Below are 14,942 nucleotides of genomic sequence, written 5' to 3'. Positions count from 1 at the left end.
AGGGAAGAGTCATTCTTGAAACCTGTCTTTGTTCATAATTTAAAATCTAGACAGTCAGCTTATTTGATCTCTGAATGTTTGGGTGTGTGATAATGATTGTATTTGTGACGCAAAGTCTGGATAATATACATTCATGGATATGTGAATGATTGTATTTTTGATGCAATGTTTGGATAATATACATTCATGGATATGTGAAATAAAGTATTTTATATATATATATATATATATGTATATACATATATATATGTATATGTGTGTGTGTGCGTGTGCGAATGTTTTTATAAATATTTGTTAAGTATACATATGCATAATGTATATAGTGACAATAATGCATATTGTATAAGTGTTTATCTCGTGTTTATTTTTTGTCCAACATTACAATATTTGGTGATACAATATCTCTTCCTCATTTCTTCTTTCATAGCATTTTTTCACACGCCACTTTGCACTCTAGTCCTTGATGTAATCCCCAACCAGTACCCTTTCAGCTAATGGTGTCTTTGTTCCCTCCTCTTATATTTGTATTCCAAAACCCTCCACCCAGTCTCCCTGCCCTGGAGTCTGCCCACCAGTAACCTGTCTCTTAAGCGGGGGCCTACACGATCATTATTATTGCGCAATATTCCGTATTGTACAATATTATTGACAGTGTAGGGATGGTAATGAAGAATGATACAATATGTTGAAGGCATCAAATGTACTGGCCAAACGCGTGTGTGTATTCAGTACCATCCCTACACCGTCAGTAATATTGTACAATACGGAATATTGCGCAATATTATTGATCGCGTAGGGCCCGGTTTATTCTTTGTGTATCCTTTTGTGTTCTTTCCCATCGAGGAGTTTGGTTCTGGACTTCCATGAGTGTGTGTGAGCGTGTGTGTGTGTGTGTGTGTGTGTGTGTGTGTGTGTGTGTGTGTGTGTGTGTTTGTTTTGAGAGAATCAGTTGTAAGTTAATACATGACACGGATGCATAACACACGAATGCACCCATGCGCCCACGTACATGAAGGCATACATACACGCACACACGCACACTTACGCACACGCACGTACACACGTACAGGAACCTATGCAGTCATGGCAGCACATACGCACACGTGGAAAGCATATATGATGTAAGTTGTGTGTGTGTGAAGTTAGGTATGATAATTGGAGAGCAAGAGGCAGGGCTCCACGAGCGTTGTTACTTTCCTGTATGCTACAGTTAGGTAAATGCACACACAAAACAACGCGCGCGCACTCGCGCACACATACACACCTGTTGAATGTAGTTCGGGCACACTGCTTTGCCTGTGGTCACGCTGATATGCACACACACACACACACACACACACACACACACACACACACACACACACACACACACACACACATATTGTTTTCTTGTGTATGTATATTTGTGTTCGCGTGTGTGTGTGTGTGTGTGTGTGTGTGTGTGTGTGTGTGTGTACCCACGGATGCAATTATGTGCATTTAAGGTTTGTGTTCGTGTGTGCTCAGTCTTGCTGGGTTGTAAAGAATATTGTGTTCCCTGTGTTTATGTAAGTGCATTTATTTTTATCATTTATTATTGCGAATTAGTCATTGTTATTATTATCATCATTATTATTATCATTGTTATTATTACCATTATTATTATCAATGTCATTGTTATTTTATGAACGTGTTTTTACAAAAGTTGTAAAAAATATTTTCACGTGCGTTTGTGTATTGATATGGAAACACACAATTTTATACACTGATCACTTATTTGCTCACTCGCACACAAGCCCAGAGACGCAGCCTAAATCCAGGTACAACATCAACAAACGCGTCAGTCAAGTCTGTAGTCTAAAACCTCTAACCTGCTTCGATGCAACTGCCGGACGGCGAACCCCAAATCCGCTACAGTTAGCTCGAGGTACGTTACGTCCCTCAGACACCTTCTGCAGCGTCCCCGGGGCTTGCAGAAGGAGGAACAAGGGGGGCAGAAAGGTTGCACTGTGGAACACTGAGATGTGGGTAGACGCCTGCGCGGGAGGGGGAGCCCACTGCGCATGCGCTCAGAGGGAGGAACGTCCGGGCTCAGCAAAGGCAACACACTTAATGATGTGGTCCTACTCTTCTGGCTTAGTTGTTGGGGTCCGTGCTAGCTCTTCTTCCACCACCTCCCACTCCAACGCGTCCTCCTTCCTCGATCGCAGCAACGTTCTCTTCTTCCTCCTCTTCCTCTTCTTCTTCTTCCTCGTCTCCGTTTGCCTGTCTGTCCTGCTCCTCTTCCTTCTCTTCCTCCTCCTTCACTTTCCTCTCTCTTTTCCTCCTACTCCTCCTCATCTTCTTTCTCTTCCCCTGCCTCCTTCTCCTCCTCCTCGTCCTATACCTCCTGCTCCTCCTCCTCCTCCTCCTCCTGTTCCTCTTCCTCGTCCACCCCCTCCACCTTCTCTTCCTCCTCCTCCACCTTTCCTCCCCCTCCTCCTTCGCCAGTTGAGTGATAAATATTTTTCTCCCCCTGGTTAGAACAGAGTCCGCAAATTATAGTCATTCCTACCCACGTCTTCTTGCACTGAGGGGCAATATTGTTCTCTAAGAAGCATCATCACAGTAACAGCTCACCGGAGCTGTATTCGTAAGTAATTCGATTTCCTCTTAAGGGGCATTTGGTTGTCAAACACGTTTGACAACCAAATTCCCCATTCACACGGTCAAACATCACTTCAAACACTTGTTTGACAAACCGTGTTTGACCACCGGTTTGACCGTGTAAATGACAAACATAGTCTCAGGGTTGGGTAAGATAAAGAATCCTTTGGCTTCGTAGGTAACCTTCAGCTGAAAAGAATCGTGTGATGCCTCTGACCCAGCTGCTGTTGCTCCCAAACCCTCCTTCCACCCTTTCCTCCACCCTCCACCCTCCACCTCCACCCTACCTCGGAGCTAGGCAGAACTTTAGTGTAGCCAGTTGGCCTTGCCGGTATCTGTTGACAAAATGCGCTCAGGAAGCATTCAATTATGTATATATATATATATATATATATATATATATATATATATATATATATAATATATATTGTACGTGTGTGTCTCCGAGTTACCTCAGTCATCACAGGAAGGATACATTCATACACACACACACACACACACACACACACACACACACACACACACACATATATATATATATATATATATATATATATATATATATATATATATAAACATATAAACTGTATGTGTGTGTGTATGCCTAAGCCGTTGCCATTGCATCATTTTGTTGAATGTCCTTGTTATCTCTGCTCTTCATCAAGGGTAGTGGTGGTGGTGGTGGTGGTTAGAGTGGCCGACTCGGAGTTTCGGGTTCGAGTCCTGACACTGTTGGGATTTCACGTGTTCCAGGAACTGTTTTGCCGTTTACAGGAATCCTCTTCCGCGGGAACAATGGTAATACTCCAAAGGGGATTTGGAGTGGGGAATTGTTCTAACAAAAAAAGATAATGAATTTAAATGAATAAATAAATAAATAAGTGAAAAATAATGAAATGAATATAGCCTACACAAATAAACAAATAGACAATAATGAATATTTAGATACATGGGTTAGTGAAAAAGACGAAAAAATAAACGAATCTTTTTGACAGCAATTGTACCATGATGACATCTTTCGAAGCATGAACGGTTAAAGAAGAATTCATATGACACTATTTCTCTCCTACTCTTTTTCCTCTCTTCTGCCTCTTTCCCTCTTCCCTTGTTCGTTGCACCTTTCCTCTCTCTCTCCCTGCCCCTTTCTCCTTCCCCTCCTCCTCCTCCTCCTCCTCTTTTACTCCTTTTTCTCCTCTTCTTCACTATCTCCCTCCTTCTCCTCCTTTTCCTCCTCTACATCTTCTTCCTCCATTTCATCACCTACGTCCTCCCCCCCATGTTTCTCCTCTTCCTCCTCATCTTCCTCCATTTCATCATCTACCTCCTCCCCATCTTTCTCCTCTTCCTTCTCCCCATCTTCCTTCACTTCATAATCTACCTCCTCCTCCTTCCCATCTTCCTCCTCTACACATCTTCCTCCTCCTCCTCCTCTTCATCTTCCTCCTCCTCCTCTCCATCTTCCTTCTCCTTTTCTGTCACTCCTCCCGTCCCCTTTCCACCCTTACGCCCTAGAATTAAAGGAACTTGTAACTGTGTGTGTGTGTGTGTTTGTGTGTTTGTATGTGCGCGTGCGTCCGTGTGCCTGTGCATTTATGCAGTGCGTGTGTGTGTGTGTGTGTGTGTGTGTGTGTGTGTGTGTGTGTGTGTGTGTGTGTGTGCACGCCCGTCCGTCTCCTTTTTACCATTCTGTCCTAGAATTGAAGGAGCTTGTAACTGTGTGTGTATCTGTGTACGTATATATGCGTGTATGTGTACATGTGTGTACGTGTGCGCGTGCCTGTGCATTTAAGCACTTTACCACAGAACAACATCTCCTCGCGAGAGATCCAGAGGGTGTGGTACCTTTAAGTGAATCCGTCTGTAGCTCCCAGTACAATATACTTGGTGACCTTTGAACCCATGTGGTCTCCGGCGCGCCGCCCGTACCCCGCACTGGTGAGCAAGCATTTCCACTCTAGTCCACTTGCGGTTGTGGAGTGATGATGGTGGAGAGGTGGAGGCGGGAGGGGTAGGGAGGGTGGGAGGTGGGGCGATAGGACTTTGATAAGTGAAAGGGTGTGGAGATGCTGTTGTGGCCGGTGGCTAGGGTGGTCGACTGGCCGCTCTGGGGGATCGGGTTCCTAGACTCGTGGGGTCCCGTCGCTGAGAGGACGAGAATCCTTCCTAGGGCATGTCGTAAGTAATTTTTTTTTTTTTTTTTTTTTTTGAGAAATAAGATTTAAATGTGTGTGTACACGTGTGTACATGTGTGTACGTATGTATGTATGGGGTTGCACCTGTGGCGACGTGATTGGGGGATGAGGGGGGAATGTCGGTAACCCCCCCCCCCCAGCTTTGAAGGACAACTCACCTTTAACAGTTGTGGTTATCAGGGTACCTGAGATTATACTCGTAGTGCCCCGTCTCTCCTGGGTAGATTTCAACTGCGTACAGTCTCCAAGTAGTTTATTCCATTAGTGTTAGGCTCCTCCCCCATCTCCTCCCTTCCTCCTCCTCCTCCTCCTCCCGTCCTCCTCCCGTCCTCCTCTTCCCGTCCTCCTCCTCCGCCTCCGTCATCGTCATCTTTATTTTATTTTTCTTCTTCTTCATCATCTTCTTCGTCTTATTTTTTCTTCTTCTACTACTTCTTTTTCATCTTTTGCTTCTTCATCTTCTACTACTACTTCTTTTTCGTCTTCTTGGTCTTCTTGGTTTTCAACATCTACTTCTTCATCTTCTTCTTTTTCTTCATATTCTACTTCCTCTTCATCACTACTTCTTTTTCTTCTACCTCTTCTTTTTCCTCTTCTTCATCTTTTACTTCTACTTCTACCTCTTCTACTTCTTTTTCTTCTTTTTTGTCTTCTTCTTCATTGTTTTCTTCTTCTTCATTTTCTTCTTTTTCTTCTTCATAGCACATGTATTTCTTTGTTTAATCCCATCAACGTTGTGGTGTAATTAAATAATTGACCACGGCTGGAGGAAGATAATTTCATTCGCTTAATGAATTTCACTGTTGTTATTGGGCTCAGACTCTCCCCCCCTCTCCCCCTCTCTCCCCTCTGTCCCCCTCTCCCCCTTTCTCCCCCCTGTCCCCCTCTCCCCTCGGTACGACGGCGACCAAATTTGTTGTTTATATTAACTGATGCCTAGTGACTGCTGCGCGTGTTTTTTTTTCGGGAAGCATTTGTTGTTGCATCATGTTATCCGAAAGTCTTGCACCACCTTACAAGTTGTACAGATTGTTCATTGTTGCGTCGACGTATAGATGCACAAGTGTACTGTACAGTGAGAGTAACAGAGATTCATAAATTCATGTTGCCTTTTTTGGCTAATATCGGGTGACCCCTACACATGTTTTTTGGGGGAATCGTTTGTGGATATCATCATCTTATTTGAAAGTCTTGCACCACCTTACAGGTTGTGCAGGTTGTTCATTGCGTCGACGTATAGGTGCACAAGTGTACAGTGAGAGAGAGAGAGAGAGAGAGAGAGAGAGATTGATACGTTGGAAAAAAGTACAACTGCAAGCTACAAAACTCTTTACCAAATGTGAGGAACAAATCATACGAAAACGGCTTAAAACATTTTAGCCTATACTCTTTATAAAATACAAGGACAGAGGCGAGCTTAATTCAAACCTTTAAGAATTCGAAATAGATTTTGAGAGAATAATTTCACACTGAACACTAACTGAACAAGATATATATTGGCCTGAAGCTGTCAGGATTTAGATTTGATCTGCAAGTAGGTAGTAGATTCGTTATCCGCGTGAAAGGTGAATGTAATAAGCTTCTTGACGAGGCAGTCGAGTGTAATACAAGTCTGATCGTATTATTTATTTATCTATTTTTTGTTGGATAAAGACCGAAGCAATTTTATTATTATTATTATATTTTATTATTCTTTTATTAATATCTAATTATTCTATTATTGTTATTACTTTTATTATCATTATATTATTATTATTATTATTTTATTATTATTGTTATCATTATTATTATATTTTTAATTTTTTTATCAGACCTCTGTTAGGACCAAAGGGAACTGTTACGACATTGGATGAGAGAGAGAGAGAGAGAGAGAGAGAGAGAGAGAGAGAGAGAGAGAGAGGTTGGGGGACAGCAAATCCCGAGGGTCATTGCTATGCACTTGTATTAATGGAGAAACTGTCACTTGGTAAAGACTTCTCTGTTTCTTCTGTGGTCGTTTGTGCGGATGAAAAAAAAATCCTGCGAACTTTTATGCGTCTTATGGCGCCGCTGGAGCTGCGAACGATTGAATAAAATCGCCTGGCGACGGAAAACGAAATGCTTAATGGTAAATGACGAAAAGGTGTGGGGTTGATCAAGGTCCTTCCCAGCTGAAAGTATCGTTTGGTGTCTGCTAAAAGAAAAGAAAGAAAAGAAAATGTGCTGCTCGATGACGGGTTAGATCAGAATAAGTTTATTTTGTAGCGAGTCAGGAAGAGCAGTGGATAGAAGACGAGGAGGAGAAGAAGAAGAAGAAGAAGAAGAAGAAGAAGAAGAAGAAGAAGAAGAAGAAGAAGAAGAAGAAGAAGAAGAAGAAGGAGACGAAGAAGAAGAAGACGAGGAGAATAAAAATACGACGAAGAAGAAGACGAGGAGAATAAGAAGACAAAGAAGAAGACGAGAATAAGAAGAAAACGAAGAAGAAGAAGAAGAAGACGAAGAGAATAAGGAGAAAAAGAAGAAGAAGACGAGGAGAATAAAGAGAAGACGAGGAGAATAAGAAGACGAAGAAGAAGAAGACGAGGAGAATAAAGAGAAGACGAGGAGAATAAGAAGAAGAAGAAGAAAAGGAGAATAATTGTAATAATGATAATAATAATGATAATAATAATAAGAAGAAGACAAGGAGAATAAGAATAATAATAAGAAGAAGAAGACTAGAAGAAGATTGAAGAAGATGAAGACGAAGAGAATAAGAAGAAGGAAGAAGAAGAAGAAGAAGAAGGAAGAAGAAGAAGAAGAAGGGGAAGATGAAGAAGAAGGAAGATGAAGAAGACGAGGAGAAGAAGAAGACGAGGAGAAGAAGAAGAAGACGAGAAGAAGAAGAAGACGAGAAGAAGAAGAAGACGAGGAGAAGAAGAAGACGAGAAGAAGAAGAAGACGAGAAGAAGAAGACGAGGAGAAGAAGAAGACGAGAAGAAGAAGAAGACGAGAAGAAGAAGAAGACGAGAAGAAGAAGAAGACGAGGAGAAGAAGAAGACAAGGAGAAAAAAGAAGAGAAAGAAGAAGAGGAAGAGGAGGAGGAAAAGTAGAGTGGGAGAACCCCGAAGGGACCCTAACCCCGATATTGAACTGTTGAGGTTCTTGTGCCTTTCTTTCTTCTGGCGCCGGGGCGATTCAAGTTCATGGAAAACGTTGGAGGTGATGCTCCACTTATGCCTGAGGTCCGAGTTCGAGCCAAGAGGAGTAGGAGTAGGAGTAGGAGGTCCCGAGGAAGACCTTGAGCCTGAGGAACACCTCGCGACGCCCACGGATCCGCATTCCCACACATCCGGACTCGACCACATCCGAATTCTCGAGGAAGGGAGGTCTTTCTTGACTAGCTTAGTAGGAGTCTTCCTTAGAAGGAGGAATTGGGCGGAGTGGTGAAAGGGGTGAATTCACACAACTCTTAGTATTTGTCTTGAAAAAAGAAAAAAAAAAAATGCTTTCGCTGCGTTGGACGTCTTCGGTCGTCTGGCCAGAACCAGCTGAAGGTGCCAGCTGCCAATAGATATCCTTGCTCGAGCAGTCTGTGCTACAACCATCTGTCCAGTTAACGAGGCCCCCTTTTTGTAAGGTTTGGCCCCCCCTCGCCGGGCAGAATGTTTCATTTACGTGAATAAAAGCGACAGGCGGCGAGCAGAACGGATACATGTGGCTCGAATTAGCGAATGAGGACGTTCCTGAACGTAAGGGGGAGAGGGGATGGTGGCTTCCTCCTCCTCCTCCTCCTCCTCCTCCTCCTCTTCCTCCTCCTCCTCCTCCTCCTCCTCCTCCTCCTCGTCGTCTTCTCATCGTTCTCGCCGTTGTTGTCTTCTTATTTCTCCTCCTCTCCTCCTCCTTCGCCTCCTCGTTGTTGGCTTCCTCCTCTTTGTCTTCTTCATCCTTTTCCTCCTCCTCCTCCGCTCACACGTCTTAATTCTGCTCAGATCTAACTTGAGATTGTAGACAGTGGCCGTGCTTGGGTCGCCCCCTCGGGCGCCGACGACGAGGACCAAGCTGCATCGTCTAGGTGGGGGGGGGGGAGGGGGGACCGGCTAGCCTCCCGCGGCTCTGAGCAGCAGTGAGAGGGCGGGGAAGTTATTAATCTATCTCTCTCTCTCTCTCTCTCTCTCTCTCTCTCTCTCTCTCTCTCTCTCTCTCTCTCTCTCTCTCTCTCTCTCTCTCTCTCTCTCTCTCCCTCTCCCTCCCTCCCTCCCTCCCTCCCTCCCTCCCTCTCCCCCCTCACTCTCCCCCCTCACTCCTTCCTTCCTTCCTTCCCACCTTCCCGCCTTCCTTCCCTACTCTTTCCCTCTCTTAATTTACTCTCCCTTTGGTCCGGAGCCTTCCGTAAATCTCTGCTTCACCTCCTCTTGGACAACAATCCCTTTGGGGGCGATAGTGTGTCTTAAAGAAAGGTCCAAGAGCTCAGTGCCTCCAGAGATGAAAGAATCAGACAACGGATGGGAAATTCCTCAAGTTCAAGCGTGTGTACGTGTGTGTGTGTGTGTGTGTGTGTGTGTGTGTGTGTGCGCGCACACACACGATGACTACAGGTCAATAGAATCGATGTTTAGCAACGTTGTTCAGGAGCGTAAGCAACAGAAGTTCATAAGTGTGGGGTATAGGATGTGTAAGATCATTAGAACACGTCGTCAACGGAACAACACGGACTGACCCATCGCGACACTGGTGCTCTTTGGAGATTTTATTGTGGCCAAAGTCAAGCTATTTTAATCCGATAAGAGAATATTACAATCATTTTTTTATTCCATTTATTTACTTTTTTTTTATTTTTTTTTTATTTTTAGCCGCATGAGGATTTGTATCTCTCGAGAAAACAGGAATCTTGTGGCGGAAGCTGGCGGATCTCGCAACTTCTCACTTGCGGGTTCGAGTACCGCACTTCTGTCCGATTCCCAGCAGTGACTTTTTGTTACCTGCCCGCATCATAGGGCAAAGGTTACGGCCCCGGCCTCAGATACTCGGTGCCTCCTGGCGTAGGCTCCTCTTCACCATCATAGCGATTGCGATGTAAAATGGAATATGGATCCCTCCTGAAATTGGACCTGGGGTCCATTTTCTATAGCGGAAAATGGACCCCACTACAAAAATATATCTCATTGTCATTAGGTTAGGTTAGGTAAGGTAAGGTAAGGTAAGTTATTTAAATAAGCAATTCTTATCAATGAATAATTCTGTAATATCTGTTTATAGATCGTAAAAATAAACTTTTCTAGTACTTTCAGTTGGGGGTCCGTTTTCCATTAGGGAGTCAATTTTCTCTTGTACACCGGCACCCTTTTATTACAAGAGGCTGGTGGGGGCTTTGGTGGGTGTATGTGGGTGAGGAGGTGATGTCATTGTTTGTAGAAAAGGGTGGGAGGGAGGATGGATGGATATGTAGGAGGAGTGGAAGTTAAGGAGGGATTTATTTGTGAGAACGTGGTTGAAAACTGTAACCGATAGAAGAAAAAATAATAATAATTTTTTGGGGATTTACTGTTTCCGGGGACCATGAAGAACCGCAATGCTCTGACTCCCAAACTTCAAAACACGTGTGTGTTTGTGTGTGTGTGTGTGTGTGTGTGTGTGTGCCACAACGTATGGGCCATAGACCCACCCTAGTGGCCACAGAGTTGGGCAAGCTGGTCCACAGACCGGAAACTAGCGGGAGTTAGTGGATGCTTAGCGATTTATTAGTGTCGAAGTGGAAATCTACATTGCGTAATCAACAGCAGTGCATAAGGGTGTGGGTTGGGGTGCGTGAGACCACAGGTCCAGAACCCTTGAATGCAGTCTAGCTTCTCTTGCGATGAAGAGGTCAGGATCCTCAGTCAGAAGGGCGTTTCTGTTGTTGTTAAGGATGTCCTGGGACCCCGATTCACCGGCGCTTCTATCCTTGTGGACAATCTCGCTCCGTTTTGTCTCGCATTTTTCAGTGGTTTATTTCGTAATGGTCTCCTCCAATTTCATGCCCAATTTATGTGTAGTTGTGGGGAGTTATGTTTTTCTGTTTTTGATGCGCGGGGTTAAGTGCCAAAGGGAGCATAGTTGTGGTCGCAGTACGTCTTCCTCCTCCTCCTCCACTTCCCATTCCTCTGCATTCCTACCACACCCTCTCCTTCCTCTCCCGTTTCCCGTTCACCTCCTCCTTCTCCTCCTCCTCCTCTTCATCCTCCTCTTCCTCTTTCTCCTTCTCCTCGCCCCCACCCTCTCCTCCTCTTCCTTCTTCATTCCTCCATGTTTCCCCTTCCCTTCCCCCTCCTGTCTCTGTCACCTTTCCCGCCCCCCCACCTCGTTCCCCCCTCCCCCCAAGTTTCTTATCCTTTAACTGTGCTCACGTACCTCCTTTCTTTTCGACTTTCTCTTCTTTCATTTAGGTTCCACAATGTCCTCCCTCTCCTCCTCCTCCTCCTCCTCCTCCTCTTCCTCTTCCTCCTCTTCCTCTTCCTCCTCTTCCTCTTCCTCCTCCTACTCTTTCTACAGTTGATCTCATATATAAATGTAGACACTTTGAACAGACACTTTGAACAGACCTACCTTTCACAAATACCACATCTTTCCTGTCTTTGAGATTCCTTAAATTAAGGATTTAGTATTTTGTCAGTAATAACCGTGACGACAATATCACACCGAAAAGGTGAAGTCCATAAGGTGTGCAGAGAGAGATTTGTGAAGGGCAGCAGTAGGATGGAGTTAAAGAAAAAAAAGGTATGCTAATTAAATAATGCTGGAATGGAGCCATGGCGGAATCTACCAGCTAAAAGAAAGAAAAACATTAATTGATGATGATGATGATTATTATGATGATATTAATAATGATGATAATAATAAAGATGATAATGATGATGAGGATAATGATAATAATGATGGTAATGAAGATGATAATGATAGTAATGAAGATGATAATGATGATGATAATGAAGATGAAAATAATGATGATAATGATGATGGTGATAATAATAATAATGAAATAAGATAAGGGTCAATTAGATGGGCGGGAGCGCGTGAATGGGTCGGTGTTCTGCGCCAGTCAACAGACGCGTGTGTTGTTCAATGAATCTCCCCAAGAGAAGCTCTGCATCACAAAACTACTCGAGACATGATGAAAGGACGTAAACCTTGCGAGAAGCAAAGATAGTTAATCGAACTGAGCGAACTGTACCTCTGGGCCTAGGGGGCGAATGTGCGGAAACATTACTCGCAAAAAACCGCGGAAACGCTTTCCCTTCGGTGCTTTCACGCGCGCCGTCCAGACGCGTCCGCAACTTGACATTAAATCCATGTTTTTAATAACAGTAACCGGACAAGTCCGCAGAGAGCCGTGAATCTATTACCACCACAGATGATGCAAGGAACTGTCTGCGCAACCAACTACCTAATGAAGGCCTAACGGTCTCCCTCAGTCTTCTTTCTTATGAACGAGACGCCAGTGTTGAATGTTGACAGCTTGGTGTTGGTTAGATTATATATAATAATCACACCTGTAAACGTGCCTTAACTGAGTGAGCGCGCTTGCCAGTGGGCCTCTAATCCAGGTTTAGAGTGGTGCAAGCCAGTCCGAGTTCTAAGAAATATCCTAATCCAGTCCGCAAACCTGCTGTCTTCCGAGCCTGACTGACTGCTAAAGACGCCTGTGGTTCCTACCTGCCGCCTTCCCTACCTGCCTCACTACCGCCCGCCTCCTCCGCTGCCTGCCGTCTCCCCCAGCTGCCTGCCTCCTCCGCTGCCTCCCTCCACGCTGCCTGCCAGCCTGCCTGCCTGCCTGCCTGTGTGGCAATCCTCTTCTCCGTACCAGAGGATGCCTAGTTTATTCGTGCTGCCTTGAGAATGTTTTACTTAGTTTTTGTGTGTGTCAGAGAGAGAGAGAGAGAGAGAGAGATTCACCACGGTCATGGATCACGTGTTGGACTCGTGGAGTGTGTGTGTGTGTGTGTATGTATGTATGTATGCATTTGTGTGAATGTGTATCTGGTGAGAACTTGGAGAGAGAGAGAGAGAGAGAGAGAGAGAGAGAGAGAGAGAGAGAGAGAGGTTATTGTGGGTAGTCAGTGACCGCCCCATCTGTTTCATTCTTATGCGACCATCCTCTCCTCCCGGGTCACGCAACGACCTCACAATATTGGAAAGGTGGCAACCACCGTAGATGTGTGTATGTATGTTACATAGTTGTGATATATAGGAAAGTAGCAACGTTCGTGGGGTCCCGTCTCTTGCCTTCCACTGTAGCTTCAGATTCATGTATGTTGTAACTCCAACTGGGTTATAGTTCCTTGTTCTTCAGTTGTCATGTATCGTTCCAGCTTAGGCTATTCCACCTAAGCAATTCCAAGTGTTTATGCATATGTACGCTAAGCTGTATTTCTTAACATTCCTTAGACATGCGGTCTTTCTTAATTTGTTATCATGACCTCTTAAAGCTCTCCTATCCTTTACCAAGAGATCTCTTCTGTCACTGTATTCCATCCCCTTTAGCGACCTGAATACTGTAATTAAGTTACCTCTTTCTCTCCAATCTTTCAGTGTTGGTAGACCCAGTGTTTTTAATCTCTCCTCGTATTGTTTATATGCCAGTCTGGGGACCAGGTTGGTTACTGCCCTTTGTATTCTTTCGATCTTACTTATATCTTTTACTCTGTGTGGGGGACCATACCACTGATGTCTAGTCTTGAACGGGTCAGTATTTCAATGTTTTTTTTTCCATCTCTTCACCAATAGTGATTTTTTTCACCAGTCCGTATGTGTGTGTGTGTGTGTGTGTGTGTGTGTGTGTGTGTGTGTGTGTGTGTGTGTGCGTGCGTGCGTATGTGTACACTTATCATCATGGTGTTCGAGCTTGTCATATGGCTCCAACAATCACACATTTTCAATTCATTTGTGCGTCACATTGATGCCCGGGGCGATTGTCCGGGGGGCAATTGTCCCATAGTCCCTAGACCCATCATTGTTACGCCATATAGATCTCATATATGCACTCACACGTGTGTGTGTGTGTGTGTGTGTGTGTGTGTGTGTGTGTGTGTTTCAAGGTTTTCTAAACGAAATTCCTATTGCAACCGGCAACGGTCCTCGAGCTTTGCCCTAGATATATCTGGAACGGAATTTTGTATAGATTTTAGTTTGATCCATTTTTCACTTCAGCGGTTACGACCATTGTCTAAAGATTTTTTTTTTTTTTAAGGAAAAAAAAATGTATATATATTATTTACCTGGCCTAGTGCCCAAGTAAGTTAGAATTGCCAATTGCTGTTCAAACGATTGTATATGCTGTACAAAGAAACTGTATCGGAATAATGACGTACAGACATATCTGCAGTACCTTCTATAAGTAGTGTGAAATACAGATGTATATTATAGTGTGATGCTTCACGACTCTTAGAATTTTTCAAGCTTAGTTTATTTGGGGTAACTTGCCTCATTTCTCCGGTTTTGAGTTAGGAGTAAGGGTAGTTTACGTCATGCTAGTTGTGGTAGCTTTCTAGAAGAAAAAAAGGAAAAAATACGTTTTGTTGATACATCGCGCGAACCTTTCCTTCTCCCAACTCTCTCTCTCTCTCTCTCTCTCTCTCTCTCTCTCTCTCTCTCTCTCTCTCTCTCTCTCTCTCTCTCTCACACACACACACACACACACACACACACACACACACACACACACACACACACACACACACACACACCTCCTCCCTTTCCTCCTCCAACTCCTCCTCCTTTCCAATCTTGAAATGTTGACATCGGGCAAACTTTTCCATCCTGTGTCGAACTGGGCACAGACCTGTAGGCGTCCCAGCACACCGTTGTTGACGGTCACAGTATGAAACAAAGGAAGTAGTGGGCTTATGAAACCTCGTGGACTACAGTGTGGCAGTGAATGTTAAGCATTTTCGGGGTTTCTTGATTTATTGTAATGAAGAGATATTTAGAGCATGGGAATGTAATCACCTTCGGGGAGAGTCCCCAGGTACTCCCTCTAGGAGAGAGAGTTCTGGTGTGATGATGCAGTCGCCGCATATATATATGTGAATATGCCTATCTTTGCATATTCGGTGTAGGTTAACAGCTAGATCATAGTTTTGGGATTTATACAATACTATTTGTGTGTTGCGTTACAATGGATCTATTTAG

The 14,942-nt window shown here is 44.2% G+C and overlaps 2 protein-coding genes across 7 annotated transcripts in view; one reads left to right on the top strand and one right to left on the bottom strand.

Moving 5' to 3' along the window:
- The window catches only part of LOC143040385 (uncharacterized), a 29,638-nt gene extending 27,542 nt beyond the window's left edge, over positions 1–2,096 (bottom strand). Inside the window, exon 1 of the mRNA XM_076211392.1 lies at positions 1,851–2,096. The gene's annotated coding sequence lies outside the window, so the exon portion shown is untranslated. The remainder of the gene's footprint in view (positions 1–1,850) is intronic.
- Positions 1–14,942, top strand: part of ssp3 (SCAPER domain-containing protein short spindle 3) — a 213,876-nt gene that overhangs the window by 57,930 nt on the left and 141,004 nt on the right. The gene's annotated exons all lie outside the window — the stretch shown is intronic.

The sequence above is a fragment of the Oratosquilla oratoria genome, chromosome 28, assembly GCF_046742065.1.
Source record: "Oratosquilla oratoria isolate Oo_2021 chromosome 28, ASM4674206v1, whole genome shotgun sequence".
NCBI classification, from domain to species: domain Eukaryota; kingdom Metazoa; phylum Arthropoda; class Malacostraca; order Stomatopoda; family Squillidae; genus Oratosquilla; species Oratosquilla oratoria.
Note: the sequence above shows the minus strand (reverse complement) of the source record. Positions and strands in the feature narration are given on the sequence as shown.